Genomic DNA, 19224 nt, shown 5'->3' with positions numbered 1-19224 from the left:
CTGTGCCTGCCGGGCATGGGCGTTTGTGTGAATGTCTCAGCAGGCTAATATTAGACAAACAAACAGCCCTTAGCATCGCTCAGTTCTAAACAAACTCCATTCACAGCTCCTCTTTAGGATACGGGCAACAATTTTCCAGATCTCTATGTGTAGTTACTCTGGGGCCACATAGATCTCAGCCTAGTTCATTACCATGAGAATCCTTTCGGCCACCTACACCTACAAACTTCAGACTCCTAATAGAATATGAAAACTTTTACCACAGCATGTTGAGATTTATACTTCAATATTATTATTTCATTCTATAAAAGGAAGCAAAATGATTTGTTAATCTCTGCTTTGTAAAAATAATCAAATATCACATTCTTCAACATTGAGATAAGAGTTTGTCCTACTGTGAAAAGGCACCAATAGAAGAAGAATCTTGAAAAATAACAAATTTTTAACTTTTAAGATTTTATATGTAACTCTTTCTTATGAGTGAGCTAATACCAATGTCATTTCAAGCACACATAAGAGGAGAAAGCCAATTATTCAGCAATACTATTTTTATGCAACAAAGTAGCAAGATGTCCCATGAGTTTTTATATTTTATTTGAATGTAACACATATTTACTAACTGGTAGTTATTAATTCACTCACTTTCGGTTGGCTATGACCCACTTATATCTGACAAGGCGAGGCTATGTCTCCTGGGCTCTTGGCTCTCACTGCTTACCTGTTACCAAGTTCATGGTGTAGGAGTCTACAATCACACCAAGTGGCTCTCTGAGAGGTGTTTTTGCCTGTGTTTAGGTAAACTGCCTGGTAGTTTGTATTCTTTCAAAGATTCCTTGAGTAAATGTAGAGCTTTACGACTTACCACTAAACTAGTAGGTTGGATCTAAGTAGACAACGACTTTCCTTCTCTCTCTTGATGTTCCCATCTTCCTTTGACTGTTTTCTTCTCCCGTAACTTCTTTAATACATCTGTCACCCAAATCGTGGAAAACAACTCATTCTGAAAATAGTAACTGCTGGATTCCTGGAATTATGCTCCCATGCTTTTTAGGGAAAATAACAGGTGTGTGTAACAGTCTCCAGCCGCCTCCTCTTCCGCCTCCAACCCACCCTTGACATCACTAGCTGCACTGGATTCTGGGAAAGACTTGCCTTAAAATCACAATTATTCATCATTTTAATTCTAGCTAATCTATTTATTAGCCCTGGCTACTTAAGCCCCTTCAAACTGTTTTATTCTAAAGAGTGGCCTAATGTTATAAATAGGATAGACTGCAGAACTCCTCACATAGTGTCTGGGCAGGCAGTGACTTTTTAGTAGAGGAGTGACTGGTTGCCCCTTTTCTTCTCACAGCTGGTCTTCATTTCCCTCTTCTCATCTTTCCTCCATCTACATCAACTCAACCTATCCTCTCACAACAGTGCGCTGCCCACAAGCCACTGGACATTTTTAATACTAAGCAATAAGCCATTCAATTTAAACACCTGGAGCACATTCCTCTTCGGTCTTCATTCTGGAAGAGTAACTGTGGTCCAGGGAGAAGTTATGTCCTCTATTGTGAAGTAATAAACTTGCTAAAACATGTTACAGCACATACCTCAGCATGACTATCAGCAGCGAGACACTTTCTCCTAGTAGAGGAAATAAGACCCAATTACCTTTCCTAGCTCAAGACTTTGTTCTCTGTGTTATGTGCGGTGCTGTTTATTAAGTGCACAAAGTGATAATTGCATGAATAAGCTGGTATGTTGGATGAACATTAGTTCTCATGACTTCAGTGAACCATTTTCCCATGTGAGCCATTGCATCCTCAGTGTTCATTTCACCTCTCAATGTTACAGATCATTTTAATGTCAAAAGACTTAAAATGTAACCATGGCAAGCTGTTCAGTCAGACTTGGACAGAAGGCAAGTTGAGTCCCACTGAGCTCCACGCCGGCAACAGTGATAGAACAAGGGAAGAGTGGACGACCTAAAGCCGTAAGATAATGAAGCAGTACCACCATAAGCAAACGTTTGGCATGCCATGGGCAACCAGCTTGTGTCACAGCCTGACATGCCACACAGGTTCAGCTAGGAGACTTAAGCAGTTCAAGCTCTGACTCAAGACTCTGTTAGATTCCACTCCTCCTGAGGTTCCCATCTAGTTCAGTGCTCCTCACATTCACACAGTCAACGCCACTCACTGTTCCCCTTCACTGCCGCGTTTTCTTCACCTTGTGTAATATGTCTGACTATTTCCTTTTCCACCTCTGCATTTCTCAACAGATGACAATAGGATTTGACCCTGGACACAGTAGAGCCTTTCTCTCAAGAGGGGGCTCCATGTAAAACTGTTAATTCTATCCAATTTTCCTCTGTGTGTAGCCTCCAAACCTTGCCATATAAACAACATATACAGTTCTCTTTCATTTGTGTAAGGCTTCTGATAGGAATGGCGTCAGGCTGTCTGTGTTGAAATTCTCATGATTTCTTTTCTGTTTGGTCATTCAAAGTATAGTTTTTCATATCACCCAAGGTCATATCTGGAACTAACCATCATACTTCCAGAATAATCTACTCATTTAACATTTCTCTACACCACTCCAAATGCTACCAACAGCTATGATTGTCCATTTGTTTTTATAAATTTAGCTTAGAATTTGTCTCATCCCTGCATCTAGTGTCAGGGTCATCAATGCATTGTCATCCTTACGTTTTCTTTCTTATTTCTCTTCTCATTTCTAAAATGGCGTAAGGAGTGCACAGCAGTGGAACACACATGGACTTTTTTTTTTTCTTTGTTTACGCATTTGCCCTGGTAGACTGCAAGCTCTCAGGCCTGAAGCTGCTTTCTCTCCAGTAGAAAATAAGTCTATCACCTCTTTTTGTGTGAATTTGTTAAGAGTGCTTTTTAAATGAGGTTCTGTAATCCAGTGCAAATGGGAAAAAAATTGATTGCTGAATTAAAACAAGTTGGGACATAATTTAATTAGTACTCAGGCAGAAGGGAAGAGAAACTACTTTCGGTCTTTAATGGGAAATCAATTTTGCAAGAAAATTTCACATTTTTAAGCCTAATTAGAAAAACATTTACTTCACAGAAAAGCATTTTGAGAATACATTTTCAATCAAATGGCAGATTTTTGGCTTCCAGTGGTCAATTACTTGGTACTTCTCTGAAAAGAGTTAAAGTTATTTCTTATAGCATCTTTATGGTCAAAGATCATCAAACAATTGATGTTTTCTAAGTACATGTAGAAGTTTGGAGGCAATTCAAGCTGTCAGAGACATTCCCCCAACACATACCAACAAACAAGTGTGCAGACTGCAAACAGTTCTAGTGATATGTGAACAGTAACCTTGCCTGTCACTCACAGACCGTCACATTTAAGAAATGCCCTGAAAACATTCACTTACATCCACAGTCTTTCAAGAAGCCACAGATAATGTGCTTCCAGACAGAAACAATCTTACTCTTTCCCAGTGAAAAAAGTTGGGGGGATGGGGCAGGGCAGATACATGGGAAGATCATTGCTGATACTTTTGGTTGACGATGTACAAACAACAATTTCCTTGTGCTGTTTTTGTAATGTCTCGCTCACTGTACTTTCCTTCCCATGAACCTCACCTTCATCTTGTTTCTGTGACTCACATAGAGCCATATAGGTTAGCTTTAACTAGGTTTTAACAGTAAAGATTAGATTAAACAACGATAAAGTGTCTGCTCGAAAGATGAAAATGAAAACCAGAGATATATAAGAATATGTTCCAAGGAGGATTCAAATTATATGACCCAAATCCAAATATATTATGTCTAGAAAATTTGCTGTTAAACAAATATATGGTACAATAGATACCACTTAACAGTACTGAAGCATTTTTAGTATATTAGACCATGATACACTGGAGGATTTTCAGGATCATGAGGAAGCTCCAGGGAAGAGCTTGGGCGTCTACTTAAACCTGAAGAGGTGAGAGAGCTGAGTCACTTCCCAATGCCTTTTGTTGCCTCGCTGTGGATCTGAGTTCAGTTCCCAGGACCTACATGGTAGAAGGAAAGAGCCAAGTTCTTTTTTTGTTTGTTTTGTGTTTTGTTTTTTTGTTTTGTTTTGTTTTGTTTTAGAAACAGGGTTTCACTAGTCCTTGCTGTCCTGGAACTATGGATATAGATCAGGCAGGCATCATACTCATGGAGATCTGTCTGCATCTGCTTCTCAAGGGCTAGGATTAAAGGTGTGAGCTACCACACCCAATCCCCCCCTAGACAACCAACTCTGAAGCTTTTCTCATCTCCACATCCACACTGTGAAATACGCACCTAGGAAATACGCACCTAGGAATTCCGTGTATGCCCACACACAAACACAGTAAATGTAACAAAGTCTTTAACTGGGTAAATTTTGAATTAAACAGAGAGAAACCAAGAGCAATTCCTAAGTAAAAGAGGTCAGCAAGGGCAGGTCCAATTAAGAGTGAAAACTCGAATTGGTATCTTGAGGAGTAAGGTTGGAGTAAGTAACTTAATGACATTCTGTCCCTTAAATGTTGAACTTACAAAATTAGACTAAAAAGGGTAAGCTCTCAGAGCTTAGACTAGATGTCAAACATGAAGCCACTCAACCCCACCCCAAACACACACACACACACACACACACACACACACTATAATGAACATTCTCCTTCTTATCTCTCATCTTATATAGTCCCTGAGCCACCCCATGGATTACTCTTTGTCTTGTCATTTATCCTGGGCCACACAGAAAGTGAACAGCGTGGTAATGATTTAGACCCAGGACAGTTGGGCTCCAGAACCCACTTGTCCTTAGCTCTGTAGCATCACCACTATGCTGACTGACCTCAAGAGAGTGCAAGGGATTTTCTGTGCCTGCTTTTTCTGCAAAATATACAATAAACTAAAGCATATAGTTATGTAATAAGTTTTTTCCTTTACAAACCTGTATCATCAGCCATATAAACAATAAAGGGTGACTGTCCAGCTCTCCCAGTGACCGTGACTGCAGCAAAGCCCTACACACTTTGGGGTTACAGTCGCCATCTCTTAAGATCTTTCCCTATGTACAGGACGTTATTCTGCCCCTCCTGCCCAGCTGTGGCTTCTCTTTGTCTTTCTAGTCCATCAACTTGGCCCTAAACCTTGTAGAGTCCAACAGTGATAATGAGTTGGTGAGGGAGCTAGGCAAAAGAAAGAGGTTTAGCTACTGTGGGAAACAACCAGGTGGGTGTCTTTTTGAAGCACGCATTCTGATTTTGACAAAAATGTTCTGAACATTAGCCGTGCTCTGTGGTCTCTCAAAAGGCTTATTGTGGGACAAATCCTCACTGAATTTCATGAATTTCTCATAAATTTTGATACATGTTGTACCAAGGAAATCAAAAATTTTTTTAAAAATAGAAATGAGTGTAGGTGTTAGGGTTTTTTTTTTCTTTTTTCTTTTTATCCAAAGAATAAAAAGTGAGAATTTGTTAGTTGAACTTCAAGTAAAATTGAGCAGAGTGGTGGGAAGGACAGGTTGGCAGAGCCTGAGTAATGGGAGCTAATGCAGGAACAAGCCAAAATGGAAAGAAGATGAAGAGGAAAACGGGATAAACTAGTACTTTTTTTTTTTTTTTTGAGTGGGAAGCAAGGCAAGAGAATGTCTTGTTCTATCTTGCCCATATTTGAATCTCTCAAAATGTAAACTTTTCTGATGAGCTCGTCATATGTTTTGGCACCATCTTTTTTTATTTATCCTGTTTGCGACTCTTCAAATTAAATGTTTTTACCTTCTGTCTTCCTCCTACCTACCTTTGGGCAGGCCAAATGTTTGTATTGTGAAATCTTTAATCTGTTACAATCTGTTACTCCACAACTACAGGAAATGTCAGCAGTTGTACTAGTTGTGCTCCAGAGAGAGGAGGAAGACTCGTTGAGCAGTCAAGCCTTATGTAATTAGAGAGAGGAGAACAGAGGCACATCCCTGCCTGTGAATGGAGCTTTAAAATACTGCTAAGTAATTTTGTACTTTTGTCTGTTCAAGGTAAAATTGCTTTGCCCCTTTTATAGGGCAAGGATTGTGTTAATTCCTAGGAATATGATAAATGAAATAGTCCTACTCCACCTAGGCAGTCATTAATCAACAGTGAGGCAGAACCACAGGGTAGATTAAAGCTCTAGACTCAATTACATGAATCCAACTATGATTCCACTTCTTCGCAGGGAGTATTCGCCCTTATTATTTAAGTTAATATTACTAATATCTGTGGGGAAAGTTGCATTCTTTAAGAGTTACATAAAGCTCTTCCAATAATACTTGGTACCAGTTAAAAAATAAATATTAGTTATTTGGCATGTTGCAAATACCCATCAGAGCCCGCATTTTCTTGCCAACTGAAAAAGCATAACCGACCACTGGACTCACATGTTTCCTTTGGGAAGACAGAGAGACCAGCCTAGGAGCTCAAGAGATATTGCAGATGTCCTTAGGAGAGGAAAATGTGCCTAGATGTCATGAGCAGGGGTCTTGGGGTATATGAATATTTTCACAAAGGCCAGCTCTGGGGACGGCTCAGCAGGTGCGGATGGAAGATGGCTCATACACAGTGCTGCCAACATTTCAGGCTTCCCTAAACTAAGAAGTTTTGTTTTGTTTTGACCCAGGTAGTAACAATTGCTGAGGATGATGCAGAGAAATTAAGAACTTTGTCTGTTGCCAATAGAAAGGATGTAATACTTTAGAGAACAATCCTACAAGTCCTCAAAAGATATAAGTAGAGCTACAGTATGGCCTAGATACTACCACATATACACCTGAGTAAATGAGGAAATGTGTGCATACACTATCATACCAGAGTATTCATAACAGCCTTTTGACACCAGACCAAAGCAGAAACAACCTAAATGTTCATCAGCTGGTGAGCTGATAAAAAGGGGATCTACCTCACAATGGAATATTCTTCAGCCATGAGGAGATATGTAGTACTGAAAGACATGATAACACTGATGAACTGCAAGAGGGCAAAAGGATACGTATGGTATCCTGGTAGGTGGGAAACAGGAAGAGCCTGGTGTGAAAATAGATAATGGCAGGTAATGACCATGGGTTTCTTGCTGGAGTTATGAAAATATCCTAAAATGAGTAATCATAGTGATATAATCCTCTGGATATATTGAACTATGAAGATTAAGTTTATTATTAAATTATACAGATTTGTGAATTATATATTAACATAGCTATTAAAATCCTCAGTACTCCAAGCACGAAGCATGCAGCAGTTCATCTGGAACTTCATTTGAGAACTTGGGCTGCAGATGTCCCTTTACTGTCTTAAAAGTTTGGACATGCTCTTCAAATGTTCTCGTTGCTCAAGACTAGGGCACTTAGGGTCTCCAAGACCATGTTCCTGGCTCCCAGAACTCTTAGCACTAAGACAGAACTAAGATTTTCCTTTTATAGAATACAAACTCAGATCTACATCACGTGCCCAGCTAGTAAGAGCTCAGGGCTCGGATACAGTCATCTCCACAAGCCCAATTTCCTTTAGGTAAGACTTGCAGAGGTGCAATCTCCTAACATGAAAGCATTATTCTAAATATCAGAACTAGTCCATCTTGCTGCCCAGCTTCATGTGGTAGCTTATTGGAGATCTCCAGTTGGTCTTTTCTGGACTTCTTCATGGCATCAAGAATTTGTAAATGGCAAGCACTATATACTCTAAAGGAAAACCTCCATGTATTAGTTTGAGAAAGGGACATAATATCAAAGTGGTTTCTACATACTTATCCTTAAACCTTAGTGCAGCTCTCACCCCTCATGGGAGAAGCTTCTTACAGAAGTGGCCAAAGACATAAGTAGCCTAAATATAGAAAGGAAGAGACTGTCAAGGGTTCACTCCCAAATGGGACATGTATATCACCTGTCCCTGCAAGTCTTAGGAACATTGTGAAATGGATGGGGGTAGGGCAGATAGTAAGAGAGAGTTAGGAGAAGATTCCAGTGAAATATTGTCTTCTGGACATGATGGAACCATTGCACTCATGAACATACAGTGACAGCTGCCCACACTGGATCAAGACAGTCAACACCCTAGCATGGATGGAAAAGGCTCACGAGGACCCAAGCCTAGCGTAGATCTACTGATACATTGATGGTTGCTGGAGAGAGGGTTGGTTTCCTTCATGGAACTGTCTTCTGCTCAGTTGACCATTCCCAAGTAATGACTGTACACCTATGTACATACTGGCAGCATAGACTAGGTGAGTTATAAAGGATAAAGAGGATACAGAGTTGGGATGGAGACAAAATAGGAGTGAGGCTTCTAAGAGAGAACTTAAATGGGGTAGAGTACTGTAAAGATATGATAAATGTGTGTATATGTACATATCACATATATCATACTTTTTTAAAACATGAGATGACTGAGTTACAGGCAACTATTTATGAGCTTATTACAAAATCTGTTGCATAGGATCCACTCATATTTCCTGTCTTTTTTCCTTACCTCCCAGTCAATGCCCACCCCATCCCCATCCTCCACAGTACCCATCTATCCTGGACCACACATGCAGCTCTTCACAGCCTTGTCATCTGACATGCAGAGGTACACAATTCTACAACATACAGAGATGCCTCACTTACCTGCATTTTTGTCTCTACGCATAGAATGATCTGCACATCTTAGTATGTCGCTCTCAGGCATGTAAGTGTGCTACCCATCAAATGAATACACAACTCCAATTCCAAGCCACTCAAATCTAAATCTTATTTCTTCATTGAAAAGTGCAAAATAGGGGCTGGGGATTTAGCTCAGTGGTAGAGCGCTTACCTAGGAAGCGCAAGGCCCTGGGTTCGGTCCCCAGCTCCGAAAAAAAGAACCAAAAAAAAAAGTGCAAAATAGATTATGTACACATGTTATTTTTCCAACACAGGGGCGTCAATAAAAAAAATAGGCTATGAAACTGCTCTTTGTTTCTTATGGATAAAAACAACCCATAACTTCCGGAAACACCTAGAGGTCCACTGGATATTTTTGCTCTCACCATGGAGCCAGTGGCAGTCCCTATATAATTTACCATCCCTGGTCACTCTTTCCAGATTGCAGTTAGCCAAAGATGAAGTTACCAATGAACTTTTCCATATACTGATGAGAACTCTTAGCCAACAGCTTCCTCAAACACAGGTTCTGGCCCTTATTGTCTTCTTGACAGTACTATAATATCTCCCGCCCCCTTCCTTCTCTTCCTCTTCTTTCTCTCTCCCCTCCCTCTTCTCCCTCCTTGCCCTCTCCTCTTACTCTCTGTTTAAATGCCTTCCAAACATAAATGACATACTCTGTAAACTGGCGGGGGACAGAATAACCAGGTATTCCCTGGGACATCTTGCTTTGGGGCTTTCAGGTCCCTCACACACAGTTCAGTCTTGGGCAGTAGGGAAGCAAGCTCAGCAAACCCAACCTAGCAAATGCTTCCTAAAATGCATCTTAAAATGCTTCCTGGATCATTGCTGCTGGGAGAGAGAGATTTCAGTCCTCACCCTATGATCAGACCCAGTCGTCAGCATCCTCCTGAAAGCAGTGTGTGCATCCAATTCACCTTTCATAGGGAGTACAGAGAATATCTGGGAACAAATCTGGGAGGGGGCTCAACTACTATATAGAGATAATGTTTGTTGGTGAATGGAAGGCCTCATCTACAATTCTAGTCAGAAAAGAAAATTCAAACCTTCCTCTGGCCAAGGTTTCTCACATGTTAGGCTGAGTACAGTATAGACTATGGGCAACGCTACTGGTCACCAAGTTAACCAAGAGTCCTTTAGTTTGATCTGATATACTTATATAAATGAATCAATAGTCTCAAAGTGTTTGATGGAATTTCTACTTTCTGCTATGTTTAAAAATAGGATGTGGGAGTGTGTTTTAGTTTAACACTGAGCCAATACAGTGTTAAAAACACTTGCTTAATTATATCTCAGGGCCAAAATAAAAATAGAGATTAGAATATTAAAGCTGAGGAAGAGTTTGGACTTTTATGTTTTTATTTCAACCTATTTTAGATCACCAATGTCACAAAGAAGGAGTATAAAAACCAGACTTTGAAAGGACTGCTGCCTTTATCAGGGTCTCTATTGCTGTGATGAAACACCATGACCAAAAAGCAAGTTGGGAAGGAAAGAATTTCTTGGGCTTACACTTCCAGATCTATAGTCAATCACTGGAGGAAGTCAGGACAAGAATCCAAGCAGGGCTAGAACCTGGAGGCAGGAGCTGATGCAGAGGCCATGGAAGGGTGCTGCTTACTGGCTTGCTCAGTCTGATTTTTTATAGAACTCAGGACCACCAGCCCAGAGATGGCACCACCCACAATGGGCTGGGTCCTTCCCCATTGATCACTAATTGAGAAAATGCCTTGCAGCTAGATTGCATGGAGGCATTTCATCAACTGAGGCTTCTTCCTCTGATGTCTCTGGTTTATGTCAAGTTGACACAAAATCAGCCTGTGTAACCTGCCTTGTGTAATATGGTCAGCCATGTTTCACTTACAGCCTATGTAGGGAGGCACACAGTTCTCTTTAAGATCACTGATGTTCCAAGCAGTACCTTACTAATGCCTTGTACACATTGAAAATGATGAAGACAATGAAAACTACATGTCTCGGTAGGATTGCCTGATCCTAATTTTACATACTAAGGCCATTGGGTTTCCTTTTGCTAAACAGTGCCTCTACTGCTCTGTTATCTGAAAAGTCTGGCACAGTGCTTAATATGGCTTTAACAGGACCTTACTGTCACCTCTGTAGCATGTCATAAGAATGACACTGTGCAAGTGTTGTGTTCTGTCATCTACTCTTGATGCTACTACTATGGCATAGGCATGACAATTATGCCTACCTTAATGACCAAGAAGCTGAAAGGCAAAGATAAATTGCATGTGGAGAAGCAGACGCTAGTGGGAGGGCTGCAGTCAGACTGTACTGGAAGGCACTAGTTAGTGCGTTATGTAAATTAGCTTCTAGTTGTGAAAGAAGTCACAGGACCAGTGCCCAGTCAGTGTTTCAGTTTCTCCACACATACACAGTCTGCGCATAGTCAGTTGTTTTTTTTTTTTCCTCACTTCCATTCGTCCAACTCCAAGGTCACTACCATGAGGGGCATAAGGGGAGCCACAGTAGCCTGTCTCTGCAGCATTCCACATCACAGGACTCTTGACTTCTTGAAACTCTCTTCTAAGTCACCCTTTCTCAACAGATAAATGTGGCAGATCCCACAAAGGTTAGGATCTGCACACCCACTATTCCCCATCCCTGCAGTCTACCATCAGCATGTCCCTGGAAAGACAGCTGGCTGCATCTCTTTTTCACAACCCTTTACACCATATATGATGGCCTGCACGCTGAACATCCTGCCTGCTTAGCATACTTCAAGAGCCAAAGGCTAATGTCACATTTCCTAAATACAGTTTTAAAGGATATACCTGAACATGGGAGAAACTCCTTTTAAAACTATTTTTTTATTCAAGGAAAATTAAGGTTTTCCTATTTTTTTTTTCTTCTCAGCGCAGGGTATTACTGTGTAGCCCTTGCTGACCTGGAACTCACTGTATAGACCAGGCTAGACTTGAACCTACAGAAATCTACCTCTGGCTCTGCCTCCCAACTGTTGGGATTAAAGCTGTCTTAATCACTGTTCTATTTCTGTGAAGAGACATCATGACCAAAGCAACTCTTATAAAGACAGCATTTTTAACTGGGGGCTTGCTCAAAGTCTCTGAGATTTAGTCCATTATCATCAAGGCAAGAACCATGGTGGCATACATGGCACTGGAGCACTAACTGAGGTATACCCTGATCCTCAGGCAGAGAGAGAGGGGGCATGGGCCTGGCATGGGCTTTTGAAACTTCGAAGCCCATCCCCACTGACACACTTGTCTAACAAGGCCACACACACCTACTCCATCCAACAAGCCGCTCTTCCTCATCCCTCTAATCCTTTCAAACAGTCCCACTCACTCCCTGGTGACTAAGCTTTCAAATACATGAGCCTACGGGGAACACTCTTATTTTAATGAGCACAAAAGGCATACACATTGTGCCTGGCTTTAAAACATGTTTTTTGTACACTTTATTTTGATCATATTCTTTCCCTTAGCCCAAAACTCTTCCCACCTCCCTACACGCTCAACATCCTTTCAAAAAAATATAATAAAAATAAAATAAAACAAATGAAAATTAAAACAAACCAGTAATACAAAAAATACAAAACTGAAACAACCCCCCCCCAAAAAAAGGCCATTTTGTGTTGGCCATTTTCTCCTGAGTGTGGGGCCTGCCCAGGAGTGTGGTTAACATACCCAGTATTGCTCAACTGGAAAAAGGCCTATTTCCCTCTCCAAGCAAGTATAAATTGTAAATTGTGTCTTTGTTATGGGTAGCACTTTGCATTCATTCCCCTCCTCAGCACTGGGGTTTTCTCTGGTTTGCACCCTTGCAGGTCTTCTATGTATGTTGCTGCATTCTCTATGAGGTAGGCTGTGTGTGTATATCGGCCTTGTTGTATCTGAAACTAAATATTTGCCATGCTTGGAGTTTTGAGCCTTTGCTTTGCAGTGCAATAAAAGCTACCTATTAACATTATCCAGCAGAGTTAAGATATTGAGCTTTGCAGACTTGTTCTATATTTGTGATTATAAAAATAGTAATTTCTACGGATCAATAAAGCTGCCAGAAATGAGTAGCTCCAGTAGAAAGGACGGCAATTAGAAACATGGCACTGACCACTCTCTTAGATTTCTGTTTTAAAACCTACTTTTTATGAAAGGCCCAAGGAATGTCAGGATGGTAGATAGAAAAACCCTGCACTACACATCTTCCAAAGCTATGTAACAGTCAAATGTGTACCACCAGTCCCCCAGTTCGTCCTTTCTTCAAACAAAAACCAGCCCATGTTTTGAAGAGTATATTGTAACACTCCTAGCTTAGAAATCCTCATTGATTTGAGATTTCATTTGAATCTCTCAACACTTCTTGCCAGGTCTGAATTTTAGCAATAATGAAGTATTTTAATGAAGTGGCATTCATTAAAGAAAGATTAGTCATCATTTCTAGTTCTAACTTTCCAGCCTTGTATTAGCTGTTGTTACCAGTTACCTCTAACAGCAGGCATTCTCCCAGGTGACTTGTAAAGACCTTTGTCCTGACACCCCAACATACCCCCATGCCCTGCTTCTATTAGCTAGCTGTGTCTCCTCTTCAACACTTTAATTGTCATTGTGCTTGTTGATCAATTCCTTTTGTCAGGAACATGATAAATACACTTAGCTTAAATCGGAAATAATTAAACCCATCACCTTGATGAACCCTCACAGTGCTATAGATATTTAATTTATAAGGGAGGAAACTGAGACTCACGGGAGCTAATAGACTTGTCTGAAGTCATGCAACCTACAAAGAATGGTAAGAAACATAGGTGTTTGCTTTATTCCAGAGTCTGCATTCACTATTATTTATTTTATCTAAAAAAAAATCTTTGTATCAGGAACTCCATTAAACCCCTAATTTCAGTTGTTCAGGAATAATTTAAAGAAAGTATAAAAGCACCGGTTATTGGCTTTTGGAAGGCATTAGGCTTTTAAATATGGTAACGGGTCTGGGGGCATGACTCAGTCAGTAAAGTGCCTACTGTGCACATGAAGACTTGCATTCCAATCCCTAGTACTATACAAAAAGCCATGCATGGAGGTGCATGTCTGTAGCTGCAGCACTGAGAGGATGGAAATAGGCAGATTCCTGGACCTCACTGGCTAGCCAGCCTATCTGACTTAATCAGCCAGCTTCTCAAAAACTAAGGTGAAGAGCCACTGAGGGAGATACCCGATGTTGACCTCTAACCTCTACACACACACACACACACACACACACACACACACACACACACACCATGTAAACACACAATATGGTAGCCTTGTTAGGGTCCAACAATCACTGAAGGAAGACCCCATACTCAAATAGTATGAAGGCACAGAGCCTTTATTCTGCAGAAACTATCAGCATGCAGGGGACAACCATTCATCAAAATTGCAGTGACTCAAGGGGCACAGGGTGAGGGGAATTTTTCAGAAGGGTTGAGTGACCTCTAATATGATTGGTAGGAGCAAAGCAGTGACACTAGAACAGTTCTGATTGGCTACTATTTAGTTCCGTTATATTGAGACCTTGAAGGATTTCAGAGACCTGCTCAGCTCTGGCCCCGTTACTCCTCCGGCTAGGTGTCCAGGAGACTCTTTCAGCTCTGGAGCTATCTTCCCTAGCTTGGGGTCATTATTGGCTAAAGATCCATTGTCAGTGGCTTTCTCTGAAGCACTCAGTTTGCTTCCTGAGGAGTTGAAAATTTTTATTCCCGAGTTTTTTTGGACCTTTCAGCCTTTCTCTTTTAACAATTGAGGGAGCATTCCTGAGGAAGTAATCAGGCTCAGAAGTTACCTATTCAACTAACACAGGTGCTGTTTAAATCCTATATCTTTATCATTCTTATCATGTAATGTGGTGGAAGAAAGTGATACTTGTTTTCCAAGTGACTTCTGTCCCTATAAAACACACCAATCAAGGAAGAAATACGAATGGGACATAGCTGAGTTTTCACAAGACTTATTTAGGTTAGACTACTCTTTGGGGGCTTCTGGTTTGAGTCTGCAGTCAGTGTTTATCAGTATGTGTTCTACAAATCACCAGGGAATACATTCATGGAAAAACCCAGTCCCTGGCTTCTCTCAGATCCTCTTATTCAACTCATAATGAATTCAATGCCCTAGGCTAGAACTTAAGTAACTGGAAGCAGAAACAAGTTCGCCATGTGTAATCTCCACTGGCAAATAATGCCTAAGAGGCTGTGTGATGTCCTCTGAGAAGAGCCTAGAGCCACTTGCCCAGTCAGCCATCAGTTAGAGTGCTAGGGTGAAAGAAGGAGGTGGAGGTCGAGAGCAGACCACAGAGAGCTGGCAACCGATTCTCTCAGTTCCCTGAGGGGTGACCTGCTGCCTCACAACTCCGCACATGCATCTGTGCCTTGTTCCCTAAGAAATGCTTCAGCATGCCTTGTTTCCAGAGAAAGATTACATGCTCTTGCCTTCAGCACTGAGAACAGAAATGGTTCTGAAATGCAAGTTCTGATATCACTAAACAGAGATTCCGTACACAGTAAACTAAAATCCCCAAGGATCTCAATTTAAGATAGAAGCTACTTAAACACATTCCGAGCCTGCGAAATTGGGGGCTCATCTGAACCCAAATAGAAACTGTTGCTGACATTATCTTCTGTGTGTCTGCCTCAGCCTTCCCGTTTAAAACTCAGACTTCAAAAACAAGAAAAACAAAACTCAGATTAAAGCCTATATTTGTTTGGACTCTTGCATGTCCCAAATATTCAACCTTCCTGCATCTGTGTTTATGAGCAAATTAGAGGCAATGTGAATGAGCTAAGGTCTCTCTTTTGCATCATCTTAGAACATCTACCAATGAACTTGGTAAGACTGCCTCACCCTTGCCCATGTTACTGCGTGCTAGAAGCCATGTAGACCTGGGGTCTGAGTCAAACTCTCCTTTTCAGCCTTGGAGTTTCTAGACTGATTCAGACTCTTAAAATAGACAAACCAGAACTCAAGAAATGAGAGAACTCAATGGTGACTGAATTAATTAGGGACTCAGCTATCCACTTAGGTTGAAAAGGAATGACTTTCCAAAGACCCCTTAGTCCAAGGAGAGAGAAAGTGTGGCAAAAAGCAATTAAAACTGAGAAGACCTTTCTGGAAGTGTTAAATGTGAAAGCAGACATCCAAGAGAACTCCTACCTCTTTGGAAGATTTTTTAAAATAAGAATTAGGGCACAGATTTACAGACCTGGTTCTGCTTCAAGGTAAGGGAACAGACATGGTTATCTCCTGTGGGATGATTCATCAAAAAGGTGTTTAAAAAGCAAAGCCATTGGAGGAAAGGAACTCTCATCAATCTATAGCACAGCTTTTGTGTACTGTCTCCCTTTCCTGCCTCCTAATCTCCCCCTGCGTTTCCAGAAGGCCTGTCACGTACTCTTCCCAATTACTCTGACAAACAATGATAACAGGAGTTAAGGGTTTGGTTTCTTTTAAAGTAATCCATTTCTGACAGTGAAAAATGGAGGAGAGGGATTCCTGAGGCTGTGCACTGCGATGATAGATTTAGGGAGTGAGTTGAGCCAAGCAGGTTTCGTAGACCGGCGTCTGCCTACCTTCCTTGGGCAGGTGCCCACAGGCAGCCCTCAGTGGACAGTGAGGTGACTATAATAAAGACAAAAGTCACATCATGTTGACTTTCATACCAGGTAGGAAATGTCAAAAATATTGTCCAAATGTTGCAAGTTTAAAATAATTCTTTAAAACTCTATTTTAATAAGATTATTAGCGCGCGTGCGCACACACACACACACACACACACACACACACACACACACACACACACCAGTCCAGAATATAATGTTTCACACTATAATAAACTCTGGTAAACAAAACCTAGCAAAACTGGACCTCTGCTGCCATAGCTACATCACTATAGGTCCTCGTGTTCTTGTACCAACTTAGAATTACCCAAAATAAAGTGGGCTCCCTGCTCAACATTAGCAAAGTGCTTTCAGAGTAAGGTATATTAGGTATATTAAGCAGGCATTAGATATAATTATATGGAAAAATCCATTAGTATGTTAAGTCGAAAGGCAAATAAAAAATTACATTTATAAAGACAGATATAATTGCACTATAGTGGAGTTTTAGAAGCATTTGTATATAGTTATGTAAAATAATTTGGGAGTCTATGAAATAAGAATAAATATCATTGGGTGCTAAGGTTATCTTCTTCAGGGTCCCAGCTTTAACATGCACATAGGATATGCACACAAACATAGAGACTCATAAGAAAGAACATAACAAATCATTATCTCTTCTAAGGTTGACCCAGAATATTTCATTTCAGAGGAGATTTGTTTTAGGGACCCTTGCTGTGAGTCCTCAGAAAGGGGGTGTCACCCACACTGTCCCTCCTTCTCACTTTCTAAGAGCCCTGTGAGCAGCACACACATTAGCTAGGTCTCCATTTTAAATGACTGGGCAAAGAAAATTTTGGTGGTAGCTTTTCCATACTCAACAATGAAATCTGTCAAAATGAAGAGCTATAATCTGTTAGTATAGTGGAAAATATATTGCTTAAGGATGTCAACAGCTTTGATAAATACCATATACTCACACTAGTCAAAAATGCTTTCTCGGAGTTTCTTATTCTAAGAACTCTCACTTATAGTGCTAGCTGGGTTGTAAGAAGTCACCAAATGACGGCTGTCTTTTCCTGGCCACCACAGAAAACTACAATGGCTGGCATATTCGCCATGTTAGAGTGACCTTTAGATGTTTCCTCACCCTGCAGAGAGCATGGAAGTTGGGTCTCTGCTCAACTATCCATTCATTTCTCCAAGACTCTTGACCTGCTCCTGACAGCCAAGGAGATTTGCTTCCATAGCCAAGTCCATCAGAAGCTCAAGAAACATGACTTCCCAGTACTTGCAATGTACTTTCTAAACCACAGCATCCCAATGTGACAAGTATACCTTCCTGCGTAGGAAAGAGCTGTCTCGAGGCTAAAAGGAAGCATATACTCTCCGTCTCGGTGAATATGGAACAGGAGACCATTGGTCACTGAACAAAGAAAATACCGTTTCACACTTAATTTCATACAAAAATACCTAGAACGTGCTTTTTAGCCTCCCACGCCTTTTAAATGTCAATGTCAGTTTCTCTTTACAAATGTCGGGTTTGGAGAATTTACGAAATGTTATAAAGTCATTTCTAGAGCTAGGAAGAGGGCCTGATTGGTAACGTAGATGCTGCACAAGCGTGAGGACCTAGGTTCCAGTCCTGGCTCCCAGGTTAAAAGAATCAGGCATGGTGGAATACATGTACGATTTCATCCCTGGGGTTGGGGGGAAGTATCTTGTTGGCTGGCCAGCCAGCTAGCCTGGCCAGGGAGCAGCATATCCCAGAACAAACAAGGATCAATGCTGCTGAGAAACTATACCCAAGGTTAACCTTTGACATCCATATGCACGCACACACACATACACACACACACAGAGAGAGAGAGAGAGAGAGAGAGAGAGAGAGAGAGAGAGAGAGAGAGATCATTTCTATGAAACCTGCAATTTACAGAAGTCAGAAAAAGAATAAATAGTCCAGTTCATGTAAGGCTCACATTTCCTAATTACTTTTCCTTTATATAAATTGAGTATGGCTACAGAAAGAGTTCATAGAAAGAAAGAGAGAGAGAGAGAGAGAGACAGAGACAGAGACAGAGAGATAGACAGAGACAGAAACAGACAGAGAGAGAGGTATCTTGAGTCAGACTAGGTCAAACTGCCCAAAATGCTCTCTACAAACTTAAAGGCATCTGATGTCTTTGCTGTGCATTAATTCACTCACGAATAAGACGGAAAATGCAAAACCTCTCCACAGGCTATTAGCAAGGTACAGTGAGATCCACTACAGACAACACTAGCCAGCATGCCCTGGATCCTGAGCCCCCTTTCTCTTCTTACTTCTACACCCTGAGAAAATTATATGATGCACATGAACTCATAAAGTGTGGGCTTACACTCCCTCCACAACTTCAAATACAACGACATCTCTATGGCTGCAGGAAAAACTAAAGCTGAGAGCATTGCACCACAAAATGCGTTTTAAAGGGTAAGCCCACAAAATAGAACAGATTTTCCTGCCTTCCATAAAGGATGGCTCGTTTTAATATTATCAAAGTAAAACTCAGCTAGTTTTACTTCTTATAGTTTCTAGAGATCCAGTCAGGCTTTCCACCAAAATCTTTTTCTCTCAGTTTGGAGCTGGGCTATGTTCTCTGGGAGGTTTGTCACAAGCTATAGTTAATAAATTTTCCATGGTGTCAAGAGTAATAATATTAACATGCTGTTGTGAGTTAAATTAATTTTGTGTTGTGCACTGGCTTACATAAATGTGAATGACATTTGGAAATATGATCAGGCAGGAGCTGGAAGAAGCCAAATGGCGAGGCAGAATGAGATGTGGTCATCAGAGCAGAGACATCAACTGCAGTGTTCATGAGCACAGGGGAGAGGCGCAATGGACTACAACAGCAAACCTAAGAGGGCTTGTAGATTATTTGCCCTTTAAAAAAAAATCCCAGTTTTGTTCTGAGAGAAACAAG

At 40.9% G+C, this 19224-nt stretch overlaps 1 protein-coding gene across 8 annotated transcripts in view; it reads left to right on the top strand.

Annotated features, from left to right (window-relative positions):
* Syt1 (synaptotagmin 1) overlaps window positions 1–19224 on the top strand; it is a 544812-nt gene that overhangs the window by 410599 nt on the left and 114989 nt on the right. The window lies entirely within an intron of this gene.

The sequence above is a fragment of the Rattus norvegicus genome, chromosome 7 (genome assembly GCF_036323735.1).
Source record: "Rattus norvegicus strain BN/NHsdMcwi chromosome 7, GRCr8, whole genome shotgun sequence".
Classification (NCBI taxonomy): domain Eukaryota; kingdom Metazoa; phylum Chordata; class Mammalia; order Rodentia; family Muridae; genus Rattus; species Rattus norvegicus.
This window is presented reverse-complemented; position numbering and strand designations above follow the sequence as displayed.